Below are 6,601 nucleotides of genomic sequence, written 5' to 3'. Positions count from 1 at the left end.
GGGGCGAGAACCATCTTTGACAAGTAAAGTTCCCCTTAAATTTCCTGTATCACTGGTTCTTTACCTTGTAACAGTCAACTTTCTGTCATACTTAATTATTTATAGTCTTATCTTGTATTCTCCTCATTAGATGGTATACTCCCTAAGGCCAGGGACTACTTTATTTTTATTTCAATATCTTAGCACTTAACATAGTGCCCTGCACAGAACAGGAACTTGATAAGTGTTGGTTGAATTGACATACAGAGTCAATAAATGTTATCAATACACTTTGACATAAACTCTATAAAGAAAATTAAGGTAGAGACATTTGTCCAGATTATTACACAGGAATTACAACTTAAAGTCTTTTGGTTCCCTGGCTGGTGTACAGAAGCATAGGTTTGGAGAGTATCTTAAAAGATTAAGGATTCTAACCTCCAACATTCAAACTTTTTACAATCCAAAGAGGTGACCTTTCTTCCTAGGGTTACACAGCTGGTTATTGGCAGAGTTGGGCCTAACCCAAAGGCTCCTGGCTCCCAGCCTAATGCTCATTCTACTTCACCAAACCATGCACTCTATGTCCATACAATCTAACTTCCCTAAATGTTCCAAAAAGTCAGTGCCATAAATGACAACATTTTATCCATTAACTTCACATTTTCTCTACTAGTAATAAGCTACCAGATAGCAAAAATCTTGAATCAGTCTATATTTCTCTGTGTCTTAATTTTACTTCTATCATTTTCTTTCAGGTCTATCAACTGCTTTCCATTTCCATAGCAAACACATCCCTCAGTTCTTTTCCTCATCACCTTTGCCCTGGATTCTTATTATAGCCTCCTAACAAACCTTCTACCTCTAGCTCCTCTTCTCTCCTCTTCTCATGATCAGAGTAGGCTTTTGAATAAGATAATGGATAGAAAGTGATTTAACAACATTTAAAGGACTATACACATTTGAGCTCTGGTGCAGACACTTTCCTTCTCAAATACCTTCAATGGATCCCCATGGTCTACTGAACAAATCATTAGACACCTTTTTTCCTGACATTCAAAGAATTCCAAAACCTATCTTTTCTATGCCCATCTCCCACTATTTTTTATTCACTACTCTATAGCTGAGTTAAAGTAGACCACTCATCATTTTCTTTTCTCACCATATTCTTTCTCTGACCTCCACAAGTATGCCTGTATTGAACTCCTTCCTCCACACCTTTACCTGTTTAAATCCTTTCCATTAATCCCCAAATCTGGAGCTAACATTTCAGCAACTTCAGGTATCTCCCTTTATGCAATCCTTCCCCAGCTGAATGTGCTCTCTCCCTCATCACACTTCTCCTAGTATATATCACCTGTTGCTATCCTTTGCACTTATCCTAAAGGCCTTTTATCACCTTTATATGTGTATATCTCTTATCCCCCATGCCCCCTCCCCTTAAGTTGTAGGACCTTGAGGGTAGGAATTTCATTATCTATTTCAACTTTTTCTTTAGCACACCATTTCAAACTTAGTGGGTATTTAATGTGTAATTATTAAAATTGATTCCAAATCACTCTATCTATGTATTGTTCAAATAACTTGGTGTTTTCATCAGGGTTTGTATTTTCTTATTGACACAGATCACAATCTCTCCACACTGGAAAAGACAAAGCTTTTTTGAGTTGCTGTCCCCTCCCCCTACAGTCCCCTCACTTCACTAAGAAAAAAAAAATCATCATTCAGTGGTCAAACCTCCTGGCAAAGAAACTCTGCACTTAGCCAGCCTTACGTGATGATAAAACTACCATTTCTCAGTCTATCACATGGCCCATAATTCAAAGCCTGTCCAGCTTGGTAATGCCTGGCACAGATACTGCCCTCCTGGCATAGCCTTTGAGAACACAAAGTCACCTCTACACCACGACGAAGAATAAGAATATGACTTTATTTCTGACATAGGAATAATAAATGTAAAGGCAAATTAACACAGGAGAAAACATTTTTTTCTGGTATGAAATTGGCTATGATTCAACCTGTTTTCAGTTGTTTCATAATTTCATGGAATCAAAAATTTTGAGCTCAAAGGGACTTTGTTGTTCAGTCATTTGTCAGTCGTGTCTCACTCTTCATGACCCCATTTGGGGTTTTCTTGGCAAAGACACTGGAATGGTTTGCCATTTCCTTCTCCAGCCAAAGGGACTTTAGAGATCACCTACTCTAATCCTTTTATTTTGTAGATGAAGAAAATGAGGTCCAGAGTCATTAAATGACTTGCCCAATGTCACATATTTACTAAGAGACAGAGTCAAGATTTGAGCCCTGGACCACTGACTCTAGATTCCATGCTTTTTCTATCATGCTTTAGGGGAAAATCCAACAGCCATCAAGAGTTAAAACAGGTATTGACAGAGGTCACAAAAGCTTTAAGAATTCTTTGCCAAATCTTTAATGTTCTATAATTTCCCATTTGTTACAACACAATTTATCTTGTTCTTTCAATGCTGGCATGTATAAGTTGTTAGCAATTCATACTTTGGAATTTTAGTATAGTAGAACTTGGTAGATTTTAATAGATCCTCTGACTTAAAACTACGACAATTCATCATTCTATCTAAATAGTCTCTCCTAGGTGCCACTCCTTTCAGGTCATCTTCTTGAATAGGAAGGAGGTCAAGCTCCAAAGATCAGACTCTAGTTACTTATTTTATCATTCCTTTCTAAAAATTGGGTTATTGGTGAGAGAAATGAAATTGTCTGTGACTGGATTGGTCACAATGAAGAAAGGATGCTGGATTTGGAGTCAGAGGACTCTGGTTCAAAATCTTAGCTCTGCCACTCACTAACTTGTGTCACCTTGGATAAGTCTTTTCAATTTTCAGGGATTCAGTTCCCTCAAATGAAAAATGAGGGAGTGAAATGAGATATTCTTTCCTTCCCAGTTTGATAAGATCTTCCATTTCTTACCTGCCCTGATTGACTAAGGAGAATACAAACCCTTTGGTGGAAAACATACATGCCTAAATTTTGAACTATATTGAAGTGACCACTATAATACGTGGTGAAAGCATGTCCCAAAAGTCTTAGTGCAGTTTTAAGCTACTAAAGTTTAGTAGCTACTATAATACTAGTAGCTTTAAACTCCACAAAATCTTTGGGACACCTTTGATGGATAGACACAGTCACAGAGATAGATATTACCGATCCACAATCAGAGAAGGGAAAGGCATAACGCACACTCTTCATAACTTTAAAGAAGTCAGATTTTTCAGACAGAAAAAATGCCAAGTTTTTTTTTTTTTAATACCAGCATGAGGAAGAAAAAGGTGAAAAAATGTTATTACCTGCAATAACATCTCACATGTTCACATTGAATTAATAATTACAAAATACTTTCCTTACTGAAACCCTCCAATTGTGTTAATACTGTATCACCATTTCACAGCTGAGGAAACTGAGGCTTAGAAGTTCCTTATTTAGGGCTGCTAGGTGGCGCAGTGGATAGAGATCAGGCCTTGGAGTCAGGAGGACCTGATTTCAAATCCAGCCTCAGACACATAACATTTTACTAGCTGTGTGACCCTGGGCAAGTCACTTAACCCCATTGCCTAGCCAAAAAAAAAAGTTCCTTTTTCCAGGATCAGTTACACAGCTAGCAAGTGTTAGACTGAGGATTTATTAATTAGATCTTATGGCTCTTAAGACTATTCTTCCTGCTTATTATAAATGTTTGTTGAAAATTATTTTTAAATGGGCATTTTTGGATGTCATTTTTACCATTTTCCACACTTTAAAGAAGAATGATTGCCCATATCTAAATTTAGGTCATCATATTTTATGCACTAAATGACTAACCTGGGGAACTCCTTCTAGAAATGTCCACCATGAATTGGTCTGTGTCTTAGCAGATAGTTTTAGAGTTGTCTGAGATTCATAGACACGACACACTAAGTGAATTGTACATAGTTGTAGAGATACTTAAGTCAATGGCAGAATTTGAACTCAGGCCTTCTTGACCCCAGGTTAGAATACTCAACAGCATGTCATTCATGCTGCTTTTAAGCAAAGCTCTAACAAAGGGCACTTTATTCTTCAACAGTCTGACAACTCCTAATGGGTAAAAGCACAGCATTCTGAATTTTTCTCATCTTTACCTGCCATCAGAAACTAGCAGGGAAAAGGATAAAAAATGGAATACCTTCAAATTTCACTTTACAAAATTGCTACAGAATAGGAATACATGGGATGTTCTGACAGTTCAATATTCAAAAACTATTAGCACACATACCATGCAAGAAATTAATATAGTGAACAGCTGTGCTAATCTCAAAACTAATCCTAAGAAGCCCATATTGTTTTCTTTCTAGTACTTAAAGTCAAAACCTAACCTTAGGCCAAGGAAAATTATAATGCTTTGACAGCTTCTACACTTGAATTGCTTAGTAAAGTTGGTCATAGGTTAAAAGATTGGAGAGACATAAAACTTCATCATTCTATTACCCAAGTCATTACCTGCTTGAAATGCCAAATTACTAAACTTGATTATTTCTCCAATTATTTTAACTAAATCTTTAAAAAAACAAATAGGGTAATAAAGCTGCAGATAATTCCTTTATATTAAAATTTAAGAAGAAAGTAAACTGAGGCATATCTCCACACAAAAAGAGGATCAATGAGAAAATGCTACAGGATCAATAATCCTCTCAAGGTACTACAAGACTTTAAAAAAAATGCTGACTCAACTGTGTTATAGCTACTCTATAACTGAACAACTTTTAGACCTACCAATATAAAGCTAACCCTTGACTTTCTCAACCAAAAAAAATCTTCTCATGAGCAAGGTAGCCTAACCCCACTACAAAAAGTGAGTACATTTTCCTCCTGGCTGATTTTGCCTCAGTGACGAAACAGTTCCACTGGATGTACCAGCATCCTCTACTCAGAAATCCCAATGTGCCACCATTGCTGGTTACTTGGGAGACAAAATGAATAAATGGTATATTTGCTTCCCTAAACTTTCAGGATACCTAAAAGATTGTAAAGAATTCCACCTGAAACAAACAAACAAAAAAGCAAAAACACTATGCTGTCAGGATAGATCATTCTCAAATACTTAAGAAAAAAATATATATCACAGAAGCAAGCTAAACCTTGATCCAATTCATTCAGATGAAGTCCTCTACTTTCAGTTTTTTTTAATGCAATAAATAGTCACTAAAAAAGGGAAGGATTTTTTTTTTAAAAGGACTATGCCACCAAGAAAAAAAAAAAAGACCTCTTCTGTGTATAAGCTCCAATTGGTATATGAGCACTGAGGTTCTTTCTAATGAATGTCATCATTAGAAACTCCACTTGCAATATTCCCTCAACACATCCCTCTGTTTTTTTTTTTAAATAGACTGTTTATCAATTTAGATAGATTGAATAATTTAATGACCTAATTGTGGAATGGAAGATAAATGGAAGAATTTGAATGACTTATTGGGATCTGCACCCCCTCCTCAACATAGTACCTAGGCTTTTAAATGCATTTGTTAACATTCGGCAATATGCAAGTTCACTCTTGGACAGCACGGAAGGACATACTTAAAATTTGCCATAAAAATCCTGAGATGCATACAGTATATTAGCCTACTTGGTACTGCTTTCACTACTAGACAACTCTTGGGTCAAATTCGGGAGTTAGAAGTATCATTCATGGGGGGGGGGGCTGGTGAGAAAGAAAATTAATGTAGGTATTTAAGGTTGGTGGCTGGTGCTTGAATTGGTCTTAAAGTCTTTCAGTTTCTCAAAATGCGAAACCAGGAAAATGTTCCTTCGACCATAACCTTGACTGTCTTTCATATCCCTCTGGTGTCCAAATAAAAGTTTTGGATGCCAGCTGGACTCCAGGCTCCAGGACTTCCAGGATGGAAAGCAATTGTTTTCTGTCAATCTCCAGCAGTCCAAGGAGGACCTATTCAGATGTGACATAGACTACAAAGACTTAAACTCCTTGAGGGATGTCATTGAATTTTTCTATCCCAATAGCTCATCAGAATTTAAAACTCACGAAAGGAGAGGAGGGTAAGGACGAGTTTCAACTGCAATGGTTTATTCTTAAGAACCCCATGGGCTCCACCTCAGTTAACCTACCGGGAGTGAGTAATTCAGCAAGAGAGAATCTTTGCCATTGTCTGAGTGGCATTGCATGCATATTTCCCCTCCTACTTAACTCTTTGACGTCTTCCGGAGAAAAGACTATCATTTCTAAGGGAAGCATTTCTCACTTTCTTCACCCTACTGATTTGCATATGTCCTAATACTCACTGGGCCAGCCTCAGTTCCTCTCGAACTCTCCTGGACACCAAACCCGGCGGCCACACCCCCCCACCCAGAAGTTGACTTCACGATCCCCACACTAAAATTCACCACCCAGTATCAACCGGGAGCACAGGAAGAGGGGCAAGGGTAAAGAAGTAGGGGAAGTAGGAAAGGAAAAAAAAAAGAAAAGAGGAAAAAGATAAGGAGGGTTAGAGCCCCCAGCAAGGATGAATCCTGTATCACATACATCTTCCCTGGGGGTGGGGTGGGGCCAGGGGGGTGGAAGAAGAAGGAAGAGCGCGTGGAGCTATCAGGAAGATTTGGTACCTAATGCCTG

The 6,601-nt window shown here is 37.8% G+C and overlaps 1 protein-coding gene across 1 annotated transcript in view; it reads right to left on the bottom strand.

Moving 5' to 3' along the window:
* The window catches only part of PPFIA2 (PTPRF interacting protein alpha 2), a 664,632-nt gene extending 658,031 nt beyond the window's left edge, over positions 1-6,601 (bottom strand). The window contains exon 1 of the mRNA XM_027842480.1: positions 6,592-6,601. The gene's annotated coding sequence lies outside the window, so the exon portion shown is untranslated. The remainder of the gene's footprint in view (positions 1-6,591) is intronic.

This window comes from Vombatus ursinus, unplaced genomic scaffold (assembly GCF_900497805.2).
Source record: "Vombatus ursinus unplaced genomic scaffold, bare-nosed wombat genome assembly UNPS02014874.1, whole genome shotgun sequence".
Taxonomy (NCBI): domain Eukaryota; kingdom Metazoa; phylum Chordata; class Mammalia; order Diprotodontia; family Vombatidae; genus Vombatus; species Vombatus ursinus.
The sequence above is the reverse complement of the archived record's forward strand: the minus strand, read 5'-3'. Positions and strand labels throughout refer to the sequence as shown.